We start from the raw sequence: 15,522 nt of genomic DNA, 5'->3' as shown, positions 1-15,522 counted from the left end.
TTCTGAAGTCTCCTATGGAAGTCCTCTGAAATCATCTCTGATGGAGTTCAAGAGGCATCTAACTTGCATTAATGTCTTAAAAAAATAAATCACAATGGAAAGATTTCACTTTCTTCATTTTCCTCTAAATTATCATTCCTTCCACCAAATTCAGTGAAAAATGTAAGTAAAGTAAAGTGGGGAAATGTGAAGATACGCTAAACAACTTACAAATGTAAGGAAAAACATTCACCTTTGATATTAGAAAAAGAGTCAAATTTTTAAAAACATCCCATGATATTCTAGCAAAAGTGTTTGTAGAGAATTCTGATTGTGGCGCAGTGGAAATGAATCCGAATAGTATACATGAGGACTCTATTCGATCCCTGGCCTCGCTCAGTGGGTTAACGATCCAGCGTTGAGCGGTGATGTAGACGGGCTACAGCTCCCAATTGGACCTCTAGCCTGGGAACTTCCATGTGCCACAGGTGCAGCCCTAAAAAGACAACAAAAAAAAGTGCTTTCTAAATGCTAAAATATAAATATTGCTAGTTACTGCATTTGAACAATAGTGAAAAACAAGCCAAATGTTACATGACACTTACTGCCCTCTGTGTTTTTGAGGGTCTTCTAGCCTGGTGGTCCCACTTATTAATGACCAATGGATGCAGTGTAGGAATGTTCAATGCACCATAGGAACCGAGGCTAAAGCACTGGCTCCAGTCACAATACCTGAGAAATACAGCAGTTGAACTCCAGACTCAGACAAGTTATCCGTAAGCCCTCCTTGTGCCTTCTGTGTGTTGTCTGCCTCACATTCCAGCCTTTATAAAACATTAGCCCTCTGTTTATATCTATGCATAAGTCTGAAAGCTAGATAGTCTTCATCCTTTGATTTGAGTCTTACTGTGTTTTTTAAATAGTTATGGTAAAATACAAATAACATGAAAATGATCATCTTAACCATTTTTAAGGGTACAGTTGAGTAGTTTTAAGTATATTATTCACATTGTAGTACAACCGATCTCCAGAACTTTTTGACAATTATATACCATTAAAAAACTCCCCATTTGCCCCCTGCTCCAAACCCCCAGGAACCACCCTTCTGCCTTCGGTTTCTATGAAACTGACTACTTTACATAGTTCATATAAGTGAAATCATATAGTATGTGTCTTTTTGTGACTGGCTTATTTTACTTAGTACAATGTCCTCAAGGTTCATCTCTGTCGTAGCTGCATCATATTTTTCTTTCTTTTTAAGACTGAATAATATCATTATATTTATGTACTACTCCTTTTTTTTTTTTTTTAGGGCCACACCCATGGCACATGGAAGTTCCCAGGCTAGGGGTCAAATCGGAGCTGTAGCTGCCAGCCTACACCACAGCCAAAGCAATGTCAGATCTGATCTGTGTCTGCAACCTACACCAGAGCTCACAGCAACGCTGCATCCTTAACCCACTGAGTGTGGCCAGGGATCAAACCTGCATCCTGGATGCTAGTCAGTTGCGTTTCCACTGAGCCACAAGGGAAAGTCCTGCTTTTTTTCCTGTCTGTCTGTCTTTCTTTCTTTCTTTCTTTCTTTGTCTTTTCTAGGGGTGCACTAACAGCATATGGAGGTTCCCAGGCTAGGGGTCTACCTGCATCCTGGATGCTAGTCAGTTGCGTTTCCACTGAGCCACAAGGGAAAGTCCTGCTTTTTTTCCTGTCTGTCTGTCTGTCTTTCTTTCTTTCTTTCTTCCTTTCTTTGTCTTTTCTAGGGGTGCACTAACAGCATATGGAGGTTCCCAGGCTAGGGGTCTAATCAGAGCTATAGCTGCTGGCCTACACCACAGCCACAGCAAAGTGGGATCCAAGCCGAGTCTGCGACCTACACTACAGCTCACAGCAACGGCAGATCCTTAACCCACTGAGCGAGGCCAGGGATCAAACCTGCATCCTCATGGTTCCTAGTCGGATTCGTTAACCACTGAGCCATGACGGGAATTCCCTTGCTTTTTTTTTTTTTTTTTTTTTTCTTTACCCATCTGTCAGTGGACTTTTGCTTTGCTTTTACCTTTTGGTTATTGTGAATAGTGGTGCTGTAAACATGGGTGTACTGGTGTTGCTGTGGCTGTGGTGTAGGCTGACAGCTACAGCTCCGATTTAACCCCTAGCCTGGGAACTTCCATATGCTGTGGGTGCAGCTCTTAAAAAAAAAAAAAAAAAAAAAGCAAAATAGTTTTTTACCTCAATCATATTACTTTTGGAGGAGCCCTCCCTATTAGAATGCAGAATACTACCTAGGTACAGATTCTTCTAGAATTGACAGTGCCTCTCAATTTTTCCATGCATACATATCACCTAAGGATTTTGTAAAAATGCACAGTCTGATAAGGAAGGCTTGGGTAGGGCCTAAGGTCCAACATTTCTAACAAATTCCTTTCTGCTGCTAGACTATGATCTAACATTGAGTAGGAAGGTGGTGGGGAGAGCTGTGATCATCTAAGTTTGGCCCTCTATTCATGGGTGAACTATGACGATCCAATTAGGATGCTGAAATACAAGTTCTTTCTTTAGTTCTTATCACGTAACAAACAGTTCCACAGAACTTCATATAGCATTAATCGCTATATTTTGTGAGTTATTAAGAGCCATTGAAATGTGATGGCTTATGAGCAACATTAGCAAGTATTACCGCTTATAACAGAGCCTTATTGGGAGTTCCCATTGTGGTGCAGTGGAAACGAATCCGACTAGTGACCATTAGGTTGTGGGTTTGATCCATGGCCTCACCCAGTGGGTTAAGGATCTGGTGTTGCTGTGAGCTATGATGTAGGTCACAGATGTGGCCTGGATCCTTCATTGCTGTGGCCAATAAGACCCGTAGCCTGGGAATCTCCATATGCTGAGGGTGCAGCCCTAAAAAAGCAAAAAAAAAAAAACCACCAAAAAACAAAAACCCCAAACAGAGCCTCTTCATGATTTTAGGGGGTCCTAGGCACCTTGCCTTTGTAGATCCCTTCCTCCAGAAAAAAAATTTAAATTCTAGCTTATGACTACATTGGTATAACAACAAATACAATTAAGGCAGATCCATTGTAGTATATTCATTGCTATTTTATTTTCTTCTCTCTTTTTTTTTTTTTTTTTTTTTTTTTGCCACACTCGAAGCATGTGGAAGCTCCTGGGCCAGGTATAGAACCCACACTGAAGTTGCAGCCGGCACCACAGCTGCAGCAATGCCCAATCCTTCACCTGCTGTGACACAGGGAATTTACTATTTTCTTCTTATTTTAAAACAAATGAGGATATTTTTGTGGGCCCTTGAAAGTACCCTGGGCCTTAGGCACTGTGCCTACTGTACCAAATGCCTAAGTTGGCCTCAGTTTACCGAAGATTATAAATTGGAATTCTATGAGGAAGACTGGCAGCCATACAACACTTGGCAGTTTTCTGAGCTCCTACAGTTAATGAGCAGAGGCAGATAGTCAGAATTTCTACAATTTTCACACAGGCTGCTTCATGAAACGCTATGTCAGCAGTGTTGTGAGCTGGTCATAATTTTCAATTGCTTCTCTTCCTACTTTTTAATTATAAAAAAATGTTAGTACACTTTATCTCTTGGTTTGTGTGGGAATTAACACTAGAAAGTTTAGTGATACAAATCAGTATCTTTTTGCTTATAATTTTCCAAATCAGACTTTAACACATATATAGTTAGACTTCAAATGTCAATCATTCAGTCCCTTATTGCTAAGCAGGAATATAATTTCCCGGTGTACTTTTCAGTTGTCAGAACATGTCCATAAGTTCATAGTCTTCTCTTATAAACTAAATACAATCAGCATATATGGTTTTCCTGATACTTCTTTTTACATCCAAAGAGTCAATAGGAATATTGAAAATGTCATCAGTGATGGTAGACGAGTCTCGGTAGAACCAGATGCTAAAGAGGTGGTGGCAAAGTATCTTGAATAGGTTGGTTAAGAGTTACAAAAAGCGATCACAATAATTTCAGGAAAGAACCTTTATAGTAAAAGGACAAAATTCTGGACGCATCAGGGGAGATAGAAAAGAATGCTGGCCTCTCACTCTGGCCCCAGGAAAAGGGTACTGAAGAAGGAGCTGTCTCTTGGACATGGCTAAGCTTGACCATAAATTGTAATTGAACTGCAGGTTTTCTGTGCTAGTAGTATATGCTAGAATAAAGTGTTATTTCCATCTACGATTTGTGCATTAAAAGTTCTTCCGAGCTGGCCAGCCTATCAGAATGGTCATAGTAGTAACTAACATAGGTCTTGCTTATTTTCTGTTTGTCTTTTATCTTCTAAAATTTGGACTTTATATCCAAAAGCACCTATAGCAATGAAGTCCTATGAAAATATCTCTTCCCATCACTGACCTAACATGTTATCTTAGCGTCTGTCTGTATTTGATTCTCATTGAATTCCAAACATTAAAGGTTAACATTGGTGGCAACTGTACCACTGGTTAGTGATGCATTTGCTGTTTTTCTTTTGGGCTCCAGGTCAAGTTCTGGTCTGTGGGAAAGGATGGTGGAAAGGAAATGTCTGTCTCAAAGAAGGAATATTAGAACCAGAAGTTCTTGGGCAGTGAGGACACAAATGTTCTCTTTCTTTTGAGCTTCAAATGAACAAATGAATCCCAGGAACTTGATGTACATTATATTTCCCATTTAGAAGAGACCCGTTAACAACCACCAGGTTTTTGGAAGTTTCTGAACAACTCACAGAATGTCAACAAAGTCTGAAACTTTAAATCTGGTTGCTACATCTAACATACCATGCTGATGACATGAACATAAAATGGCACACTTAGAACACATTAACAAAATGTAAGATCATATTCCTTTTCCTCTCATGTGGACCTCTATATTTAAATACCCCAAATAGGTCGCTCTGTATAGAATTACTAAAATTTATTTTTTAAAAAACAATATGCATCAGTGAATTTAGTCTAAGTCCTATAATTCTAAGTGCATCTGAACAGAAAATAGTCTGAGATATGGCTTGGCCATGGAACAGAAACAGCTTTAGAGAGGCATCCTGTGAACTTTCAGAAAATAGCAATCAGGGAATTCCCCCCCCCCCTTTTCGGTCTTTTTAGGGCCACACCCACGGCATACAGAGGTTCCCAGGCTAGGGGTTGAATTTGAGCTACAGATGCCAGGCTACACCACAGCCACAGCAACACCAGATCTGAGCCGCTTCTGTGACCTACACCATAGCTCACAGCAACACTAGATCCTTTAACCCACTGAGCAAGCCCAGGAATGGAACCTGCATCCTCATGATGCTAGTTAGATTCATTTCCGCTGAACCATGAAGGGAACTCCAGGGAGTTATTTGCTTGAGCAAAGGTTTTGGCTGATTTCAGTAAGAAGTTCTGATGAGGAGGTTAGAGCTACAACCGATGTTTGGAAGTTCTTGAGAAATTGGTTTCACCTTATTATGGGGAAGACTTTCTAAGTCAGAACATACTGCTCCCAGGCAGAGCCAGCTATCTAGCAGAAATAGGCCACTTAGCCACTTGGTGGAGATGCTGTAAAAGAGAATTCAAGTAACATATGGCTGTACATGATGACTTTAATCTTGGGATTTTGTGATTCTTTATTTGGAATTTGAACAGTTGTTGTTTTAAACTGCTTGAGATTTTATTAATAGTGGTTACAGGAAATAACTTTCACATACCAAGTGAAAAAGATTCAACATAAAAGAGTGCTAGTTATTATCCCTAATAAACAATCAGGAAAAAAGAAAAATGAGATGACAATCAATTCCATTAGGATAGGTCATAACACAGATGTTGCCAATTAACAATTACTATGTGAATTTAGACAGATGGCTTGGAATTCATGAGTTATAATTTAGCCATTACCAAACTTTCTGTGAGGCCCTAAGTAAATCTACAAACCTGAGAATTATCATTCCTAAAAAAAACTCTGCCACTGTTCACAGATCTCAGCGATTCTCTATGTGTCAGAATCACCTGCGAAGCTTATTAAACATCAGATGTCTGGTCCCCACCCATGGAGATTCTGACTCAGTGGGTCTGGGATGGGGACCTGGGTATTTTTATGTTTACAAGCTCTCCAGGTGATTCTGATGCACCCCAGGTTTGAGAGCTGCTGACCTATCTCAGGAGAAAGCATCTGCATTAAATAAGTGGACTAGTAAAGCTCTTAGAAAACAAGGTATAATATAAATGCTGAGCTTCATTCTTTTAAGTAGAATGCTACCTGTGCAGCTATTAATTATTAGCAAATTTCCAGAAGCAGAAATTATTATGTCCATAGATCAGGACACGAATTTCTCTCCAACTCCAACTCAACACTTAAAGCACTGTAGGGATTAAAAATATACCTGCAGGCTTTGGAGTCAAACCAGAGATTGAATATTGGCTGTTGATTACTAACAGTGAGACCTTGGCCAAGTGGCTTTACTTTGCTGAATCTCATCTTTCCTGTGGAAAAAACAGAGATTAGAGTACTTAAGGGTTGTTATGAGGATTAAATGAGATAATGGAAGGGAAGTGATTATCACAGCTACAGGCATGTGAAAAGCCCTCAATAAATGGAAACACATTTATTATTATTTTGCTTTATTTTATTTTTTAGGGCTGCAACTGCAGTATATGAACATTCCCAGGTTAGGTGTCAAAATGGAGCTGCAGCTACTGACCTATGCCACAGGCACAGCAACAGCAACCCCAGATCCGAGCCTCATCTGCAACCTATACCACAACTCAGGGCAACGCTGGATCCTTAACCTACTGAGCGAGGCCAGGGATTGAACTCATAGCCTCATGGATACTAGCTGGGTCCTTAATCCACTGAGCCACAACTCTGGAAGTACTGTTATTATTATGGTGACTAATCACTAGATGATTACAGTGTGACCTTGCTATGATTAATGCAGGATAAGAAATAGCATCATAAACTCCAAGGTTCTACTGTATAAACAACAGTGGACTATACTCAATACCCTGTTACAAACCATAATGGAAATATGAAAAAGAATTTATATATATATACATACATATATTGTATATAACTGAATCACCTTGCTGTACAGCAAAGAACATTGTAAATCAACTATACTTCAATAATAATAAAAAGAAATAGAATCAATTTAATGAGCTTTCTGTGACAATATATTTGTTCCAGAGGAGGGTGAAACATACATGTGTTTCCATCATACATATTACGATTGTGCTTTATCTATTTTAAAGTAATTTTATCTAGTCCCTTCCAGTCTTCATTTGATTTATATCACTTAGAAATACACTCCTCTAGGAGTTGCTGCTGTGGTGCAGTGGATTAAGAATCCAAATGCTGGAGTTCCCGTCGTGGCGCAGTGGTTAACGAATCCGACTAGGAACCATGAGGTTGCGGGTTCGGTCCCAGCCCTTGCTCAGTGGGTTAAGGATCCGGCGTTGCCGTGAGCTGTGGTGTAGGTTGCAGACACGGCTTGGATCCCGCGCTGCTGTGGCTCTGGCGTAGGCCGGTTGCTACAGCTCCGATTCGACCCCTAGCCTGGGAACCTCCATATGCCGCGGAAGCGGCCCAAGAAATAGCAAGAAGACAAAAAAAAAAAAAAAAGAATCCAAATGCTGTGGCTTAGGTCACTGTGGAGGTGTGGGTTTGACCCTTGGCCCAGGAACTTCCATGTGCCTTGGATGCCCCCATAAAAAAAAAAAAAAACAAAAAAAAAAACAAAAAAAAAAAAACCTCTGGATAGGGATATCATTTTACAGAAAGGAATTAACAGCCTAAAAAATGGCCATCTGTGTGATATTCTAGGCCACAAAGCAGACACAAGCTATGGAAATCCAAGATTTGGAAGACTAATTTTATACCCCAGACCAAAGTTCTCTCTTAAAACTAGAATTCTTTTTAAAAAATTAATAATTAAGCATTTATTTCCTTTTTCAAATTGAAGTATAGTTGACTTACAATATTATATTAAAGTGTATAACATAGTGGTTTGATACTTCTACAGATTCAGAATGCTTTTCTAAAACAAAAAATAAACTAGTCTTACAGTAGTGAGAGGCTTATGTCCTATTTCCAGATAGAAAAGTGATTAACAGTAACCAGAAAACAGAATTAACATCTTTTAGCTGGATTATTCCAACGCATTACATTAAAATGAATATGGATGATTTTCAGAAAAAGAATCTTCAGCAACTAGTATCAGTGTATCAGTTCAATGCTTCTATCCCAGACTTACTCAACTCGTTCTCAAAAGCCTCTAATCTTCTAATAAGAACACCTTTTCATCCCCACTTTATGATTTTGCATAGATAGGTATGGGGGTGAGGTCAAGCCAGAAAAGGCCCAGAAGCTAAAAGTGAAGTCCCTAAACAGAGGCACACAGTGTGACAATAGAATTACTGAGTTTCTGCCTCCCAATCCTGTCTGGGAACTGATCAGAGGAGGAACCAATAGATAGGGTGTGGCCAATGACAGTCACACTTGATCTATAGTAGAAATAACGATGAGCTGCAGGAAGTTCCCTGGGTTTGTCATAATTATCAGCACACATTCTATCAAACGATCAAACTGTAAAGGGTATTGTGCCAAGTCCCTTATTGAGCAAGCACCTTACATTAATTCTGCAACAAAATATTCAGGCTTACAATTAATGATTCCTGTGTTGGGCAGCAAATCCCAATGGCAGTAACAGAAGAGCATTTGCAGATGTGCTTACTGACAGCATGGCAGGGTCCTGTTATAGGAATTCTATTAGTGAATGAATCATCTCCTGATAGAAAAACAAGTGTGAGTTGACATCTATAGCCAAGAAGAATGGATGACTGATAAGTACAGACACCTAGGTCTTATCTGAATATTATACTTTAATGAAAACACCCAGCAAACCTTTGTTTACTTATTTATCCAACAAATTTGTACTGAATACTTTTTATTGAGGATTCACGGAGTTGATTGCTAGGAATATAATGGTGAGTTAAATAGACTGATCCTACCTAAGAGCTACTGACAAGAAAATAAAGAAAATGCAGGAGTTCCTGTCATGGCTCAGCAGAAACAAATCTGACTAGCATCCATGAGGACACAGGTTCAATCCCTGGCCTCACTCAGTGTATTCCCGTTGTGGCTCAGCAGTTAACGAATCCGACTAGGAACCATGAGGTTGCGGGTTCGATCCCTGGCCTTGCTCAGTCGGTTAAGGAGCTGGCATTGCCATGAGCTGTGGTGTAGATTGCAGACATGACTCGATCCTGAGTTGCTGTGGCTCTGGCGAAGGCCAGCAGCAACAGCTCTGATTACACCCCTAGCCTGGGAACCTCCATATGCCGAGGGTGCGGTCCTAGAAAATACAAAAGAAAAAAAAAAAAGAAAGAAAGAAAGAAAATGAAGTATGGCCAGTTATATTTATGTACCACAAGAGGAGCAGCAGTGCAGAACTTTTAGAGCAGACAGATAGACACCTGACATAAACAAAAACTGGAAGTTAAGAAAAAGCTAAGAATCAACAATTCAAGAAGGGTTATTTTAGGTGGAGGTGGGGAGGGTGGTTGGAGAGCAAAGGCACAGAGGGAGGGAGGAGTGTTCTTGGCAGGGGGCACAGCAAGTTTGAAAGCTTGGAATTGAAATTGCAGGGTGTGTTGGATGGAGGAGCTAAAGAGAACACTGGCCCCAAAGGGGCCTCTGTGTGTATGACGTCAAGATGAGATGCACCTGGAGAGGAAAGCGAGGCCAAGAACAGGAGGGGCCTCATAAGCCAAGGTATTTTACCCTGAGGAGATGGACACCTCCTAAAGCATTTCAAGTCTTGATCTTCTCACATGTTGGAAAGATCCCTCTAGCTATTTGCTACAAAAGGTAAGGGAGAAGATTTAGTACTTTTCTTAATCTCCTCCTATCTCCTTCTTCAAAAACAAGCTGTCAAATAGATTCATCAAGTTTTACCTATAGTATTTTCTGAATTTACTAAAATCGTGAAGGTGTCACCAAGGCCCAAGCAGGACCTTAGGTCACCAGCAGCAATGAATTGATTCACCCTGAGCAAATTCTGAGCCAGATTGAGGACAGGCAGGGGTTTTTGTTTCCACTGTAGTTGTTGATGCTTTTACCCCCTTATTCTTATCAAGCCTATCTTATCCAAATTAACTTAAAATATGAAGAACACAGCAGTATGGTTGACATCAGTCATAAAACTTTCAGTTAGAAGACAGAGATAAAGAATATTTATTGGAGTTCCCATCGTGGCTGGAGTTCCCATCGTGGCTCAGTGATTAACAAATCCGACTAGGAACCATGAGGTTGTGGGTTCCATCTCTGGCCTCGCTCAGTGGGTTAAGGATCCGGCATTGCCCTGAGCTGTGGTGTAGGTCACAGACGCGGCTCGGATTCCGAGTTGCTGTGGCTGTGGCATACATAGGCCAGCAGCAACAGCTCTGATTAGACCCCTAGCCTGGGAACTTACGCATGCCGTGGGAGCAGCCCTAGAAAAGGCAAAAAGACAAAAAAAAAAAAAAAAAAAAAAATCACAAAACTGGAGTTTCCACTGTGGCACAGTGGGTTAAGAATCAATTGTGGAGGCCAGGGTTACTGCAGAGGAGTGGGTTAGATCCCCGCCCAGCATAGTGGGTTAAAGGATCTGGTGTTGCTGCAGCTTTGGTAGGCCCATAGCTGCAGCTCGGATTCAATCCCTGGCCCAGAAACTTTTATAGGACATGGGTGTGGCCTTAAAAAAAAAAAGAAAAAAGAAAGAATCACAAAACTCACATATATATCAAGGATGATAATATCTAATTAAATGCCACATTCAAAGGTCAATTTTGCTGAGACTGTCCCACCTCCACCTCCTCTCTCCCGTCTCCTTTCTCTTAATATTTTAGGAGAGGAAAAGTAGCTTAATGGTTAAGAGCACAGACTTTATTTTTTGCTTTTTAGGGCTGAGCATGTGGCATATGGAAGTTTCCAGGCTAGGGGCAAAATTGGAGCTGAAGCCGCCGGCCTACACCATAGCTACAGCCATAGCAGGATCCAACCCATATCTGCAGCCTACACCACAGCTCACAGCAACACCAGATACTTAAGCCACTGAGAGAGGCCAGGGATCAAACCTGCATCCTCAAGGATACTAGTCAGGTTCAATACCGCTGAGCCACAATAGGAACTCCCACAGACTTTAGAGTTTAGTTGCCTGCTTTGCTACTTTTAAGCTATGTAGCCTTTCTCTGTACTTTCATTTCCTGATAAAGATAATTATAGACCCTACCATATGGTGGCTGTGAGGACAAAACGAACTAGTCAAACAAAATGCTCAGATCACTGCATAGCACACAATTAGCATTCAGCATATATTAGTTATTGTTATCTCTAGAAACTATTTCTTCTGAGGGCCTTCAATTATAACAAGGACTTCAAAAATGGGTGAAATATTTGTGTTCTTTGGTATGGATCTTCAATAAAACATACTTATGTACAAAATATCAACAAGAAGTTAAATGATTAGAAAAAATGTTTATCAATGTAAAGCTGCAATCACACACTAACAACTCTTGGGAGAAAAATAAACAGGGCCAGAGGGAATCATCTGATTCTCATAAATCTCTGACTTGGGCAAATTGTCTTGGGTTAAGCAGGTATAAAATGTTGAAAGAGCTCATGAGTGGAGATCAAGAGTTGCACGTAGGAGTCAAAAATGCACATTTGGGACACAATTACAGCTTTGCTGGTGCTTCCCAGAAACAATGTTTAAGTTCCTCAAAAGTGCTGAAGGGATCACAAACTGAATCAAGTGACTCAGCAAATCCTGTTAGTAGGCAAGGCATTTATTGAGTACTCTTCCAAATAAAGTGTTGTAATATCCCTATAAATACAGAAATATAAAGCTTATGATAAACAAGCTATTGTGTTATTTACTGAGACTTTTAATGTCTTAAGCATACCAAAAATGGGAAGGCCAGGCCAGGAACTAATTAGATTAAGGATTAAGGATTTTTTTTTCCTCTTTAGGGCCACCCCAGTTCCCAGGTTGGGGTCAATTTGGAGCTGCAGCTACCAACCTACGTCACAGCCACAGCAACACCAGATCTGAGCTACCTCTAATATCTACACTGCAGCTTGTGGCAACACTGGATTCCTAACTCACTGAGGAGGCCAGGGATCAAACTAGCATCCTCAGGGATACTAGTCAGATTCTTTTGTGTGTGTGTGTGACTTTTTGCCTTTTCTAGGGCTGCTCCTGCGGTACATGGAGGTTCCCAGGCTAGGGGTCGAATCAGAGCTATAGCCGCTGGCCACCAGCCTATGCCAGAGCTGCAGCAATGCAGGATCCAAGCCGCATCTACGACCCACACCACAGCTCACGGCAATGCCGGGTCCTTAACCCACTGAGCAAGGCCAGGGATCGAACCCGAAACCTCATGGTTCCTAGTAGGATTCGGTAACCACCGCGCCACGATGGGAACTCCATTAGTCAGATTCTTAATCTGCTGATTTAAGGATTTAGCTCAACTTCTGGTACAGTCTTGACAAATATAAAAAGCTCTCTCAGTTGATATAAAACATTGTCTAAAATTGCCTTTCCAAGCCAAATTTGATACAGCTTTAACAAGATATTCTTTCTTTGGGGAGTTAAAGCAGAAGTTGTACAGCATGCTAAGGACTCATTATCATGGACTGAAGTTAATTATTATTTTGGGTACTGAGCTAAAGTCAGACTCATTCCTCCTAATTCACATAAGTAAAACCTATTTCACTTGAGCCTGTTTTTAAGGTGTTTAAAACTCAGGGTCCCTTGATCCTAATCCAGTGTTCTTTCCCCTCTGTCATAGTACTTGTAACTCTGCATGTGCAAAGGAACAGCTTTCTTCTTAATCCTTAAAAGGAAAAACTAAATTCCCCACATATAAGCAACTTTGGAATGAAAAGTTCAGCCATTTCATTTAAGATAGTTCAAAGAATGTATTTATTTTAGACTAACCACACCCCTACAGAGGGAGTGCTTTTGGCATATGGCTTTATCTTGTGCATTAGGAATGCAGTCTGCAGTCACTGCAAAACCACTATACAATGCCAGTTTCACAAGGTGATGGTATTTTAGCTAAAATCATATCTCAGGGAGAAGGTGGATAGCAGGTATACCTAAAGGCTATGATTTTACATAATTTATATATAATTTTTTCTATAAAATATAATGGCATCACAAACCCAAAGGAGAACAGCCTTTTGCTTATACATGATTTATGACTAAAATGTGACTTTTTCCTGAAGACCCAAAAGTAGCCTTTTAGAAAGAACGTTGCTGCCACAATTTAGGAAAGAAAAAGTGAAAAACAGACTATACCAAGGAGCCACTTACTTAGTACGATGCAGGACACAAGCACTGAGGGCACATACAGACTAAGAGACTTACGATCTAAATTAACATGAACAAGGATGTACATGACATGCAGAAAAGAAAATTAAAGTATCATAAAGGAAGGAGAAAGAGTCAAATTTATTTTTAGCAAAAATTTGAATTATATTAGTTTCTTACAGGAAGCATTCTCCTCAGCTTCCAAAGGTATTAATGGCTAAATGAGACGGTCATTGTATTTGATTATAGGCACTATGTTGTACATTAGACTTCTAGAACTTATTAATCTTGTATAAAATTCTCCATTTTCCCCTCCCCACAGCTCTCTGGCAACCACCACTATTTTCTGCTTCTGTAAGTTTGGTTTTTTTAAATACCTCATATAAATGGAATCATGTAATATTTGCCTTTCCTGTGACTAACTTATTTCACTTAGCATGTCTTCAGGTCCAACCATGTTGGAAAGATTTTTGTTCTTTTTAAAGGCTGAGTAGTATTCCACTGTATGTATATAACAAACTGGTTTGTCAGTGAACATTTGGATTTTCCTTATTTTGGCAATTGTGAGTAATGCTGAACTGTGCACTTAAAATTTTGGTAAGGAGGTAGTTCTCATGGTAAATTTTCTTGCCCCCACCCCTAAGGGCACAAGGAAAGTTTTGGAGGTGATAGATGTTTATTACTTTGTGGTATGATAAACTCATCAAATTGTATGCACTGAAAATGTATACTTTGCATATATTAATTATACCTCAATAAAGCTGTAAAAAATTAAAGTAAGCCAGGAGTTCCTGTCATGGCTCAGTGGTTAACGAATCTGACTAGGTACCATGAGGTTTCAGGTTCGATCCCTGGCCCTGCTCAGTGGGTTAAGGATCCGGTGTTGCCATGAGCTGTGGTGAAGGTCACAGATGTGGCTCGGATCCTGCATTGCTGTGGCTCTGGCGTAGGCTGGTGGCTACAGCTCCGATTCTACCCCTAGCCTGGGAACCTCCATATGCCGCAGGAGTGGCCCAAGAAATGGCAAAAAGACCAAAAAAAAAAAAAAAAAATTAAAGTAAGCTGATGTGGGAATGACGTAATCAAGAGTTCTTCTGGGTTAAGTTCTTACAAGGAAAACTTCCCAGCAGCCACTAATTAAACATCATAGTATGCAGAACGCAAGACAAAATTTCCTTAAAAGATATACCTTAATCCACTTGGTGCCACTATTCTCAAAGACATCAGTGTGGACAATGAACTAATACATATTTTATTTTTTTTGAAGTATAGTTGCTGTACAATAGTATAAAAATTACAAGTGTATAATACAATAATTCATTTTATTATTTTATTTTTGGGGCCACACCTGTGGCATATGGAAGTTCTTGGGCCGGGGTCGAATCAGAGCTGCAGCTGCTGGCCTTCACCAAGCCATAGCAATGCAGGATCTGAGCTGTGTCTGCAGCCTACATCCCAACCCACAGCAATGCTGGATCCTTAACCCACTGAGCAAAGGCCAGGGATCAAACCTGCATCCTCATGGATACTAGTCAGGTTCTTAACCTGTTGAACCATGATGGGAACTCAAATAATTCACAATTTTAAAGGTTATACTCCATTTACAGTTATTATGAAATATTGGCTATATTCTCCATGTTGTATAATACATCCTTGTAACTTATGTGTTTTCTACAAACTGTTTTCTTACTCCTCTACTTCTATATAACCCCTCTTCTCTCTCAACACTGGTAACCACAAATTTGTTCTCTATATTTGTGAAGCTGTTTCTTTTTTGCTATATTTATTATTTTGTTGTATTTTTTTAGATTCCACATATAAGTGATATTGGTAGTTTGATTTTTAGTTCTGAGAAACCTCTATACTGTTTTCCATGGTGGCAACACCAGTTTACATTCCCACAACAGTGTACCAGGGTTCATTTCTCTCCACATCCTTGCCAAAATCTGTTGTGTTCTTTTTGAGGATACCCATTCTGACAGATGTGAAGTGATATCTAATTGTGGTTGACTTGCACTTTCCTGATTAGCAATGTTGAGCATCTCTCATGTACCTGCTGGCCACCTGAATTTCCTCTTTGGAAAGATATCTATTCAGTTCTTCTACCCATTTTAAAATTGAGGTATTTGCTTTTCTGATGTTAAGTTGTATGAGCTGCTTACATATTCTGGCTATTAATTCTTTATCAGTCATATATCATTTGCAA

General features: G+C 40.0%; 1 protein-coding gene across 2 annotated transcripts in view; it reads right to left on the bottom strand.

Moving 5' to 3' along the window:
* Window positions 1-5,573: 5,573 nt before the first annotated feature.
* The window catches only part of KATNBL1 (katanin regulatory subunit B1 like 1), a 94,758-nt gene continuing 84,809 nt past the window's right edge, over window positions 5,574-15,522 (bottom strand). For both annotated transcript variants that reach the window (XM_084966262.1, XM_021098029.2), the window contains exon 11: window positions 5,574-6,444. The gene's annotated coding sequence lies outside the window, so the exon portion shown is untranslated. The remainder of the gene's footprint in view (window positions 6,445-15,522) is intronic.

Source organism: Sus scrofa, chromosome 7, assembly GCF_054392235.1.
Source record: "Sus scrofa isolate SSC_HxYL_T2T_F1_AM1 chromosome 7, Sscrofa_HxYL_maternal_Yorkshire_Landrace_v2.0, whole genome shotgun sequence".
Classification (NCBI taxonomy): Eukaryota; Metazoa; Chordata; class Mammalia; order Artiodactyla; family Suidae; genus Sus; species Sus scrofa.
Note: the sequence above shows the minus strand (reverse complement) of the source record. Positions and strands in the feature narration are given on the sequence as shown.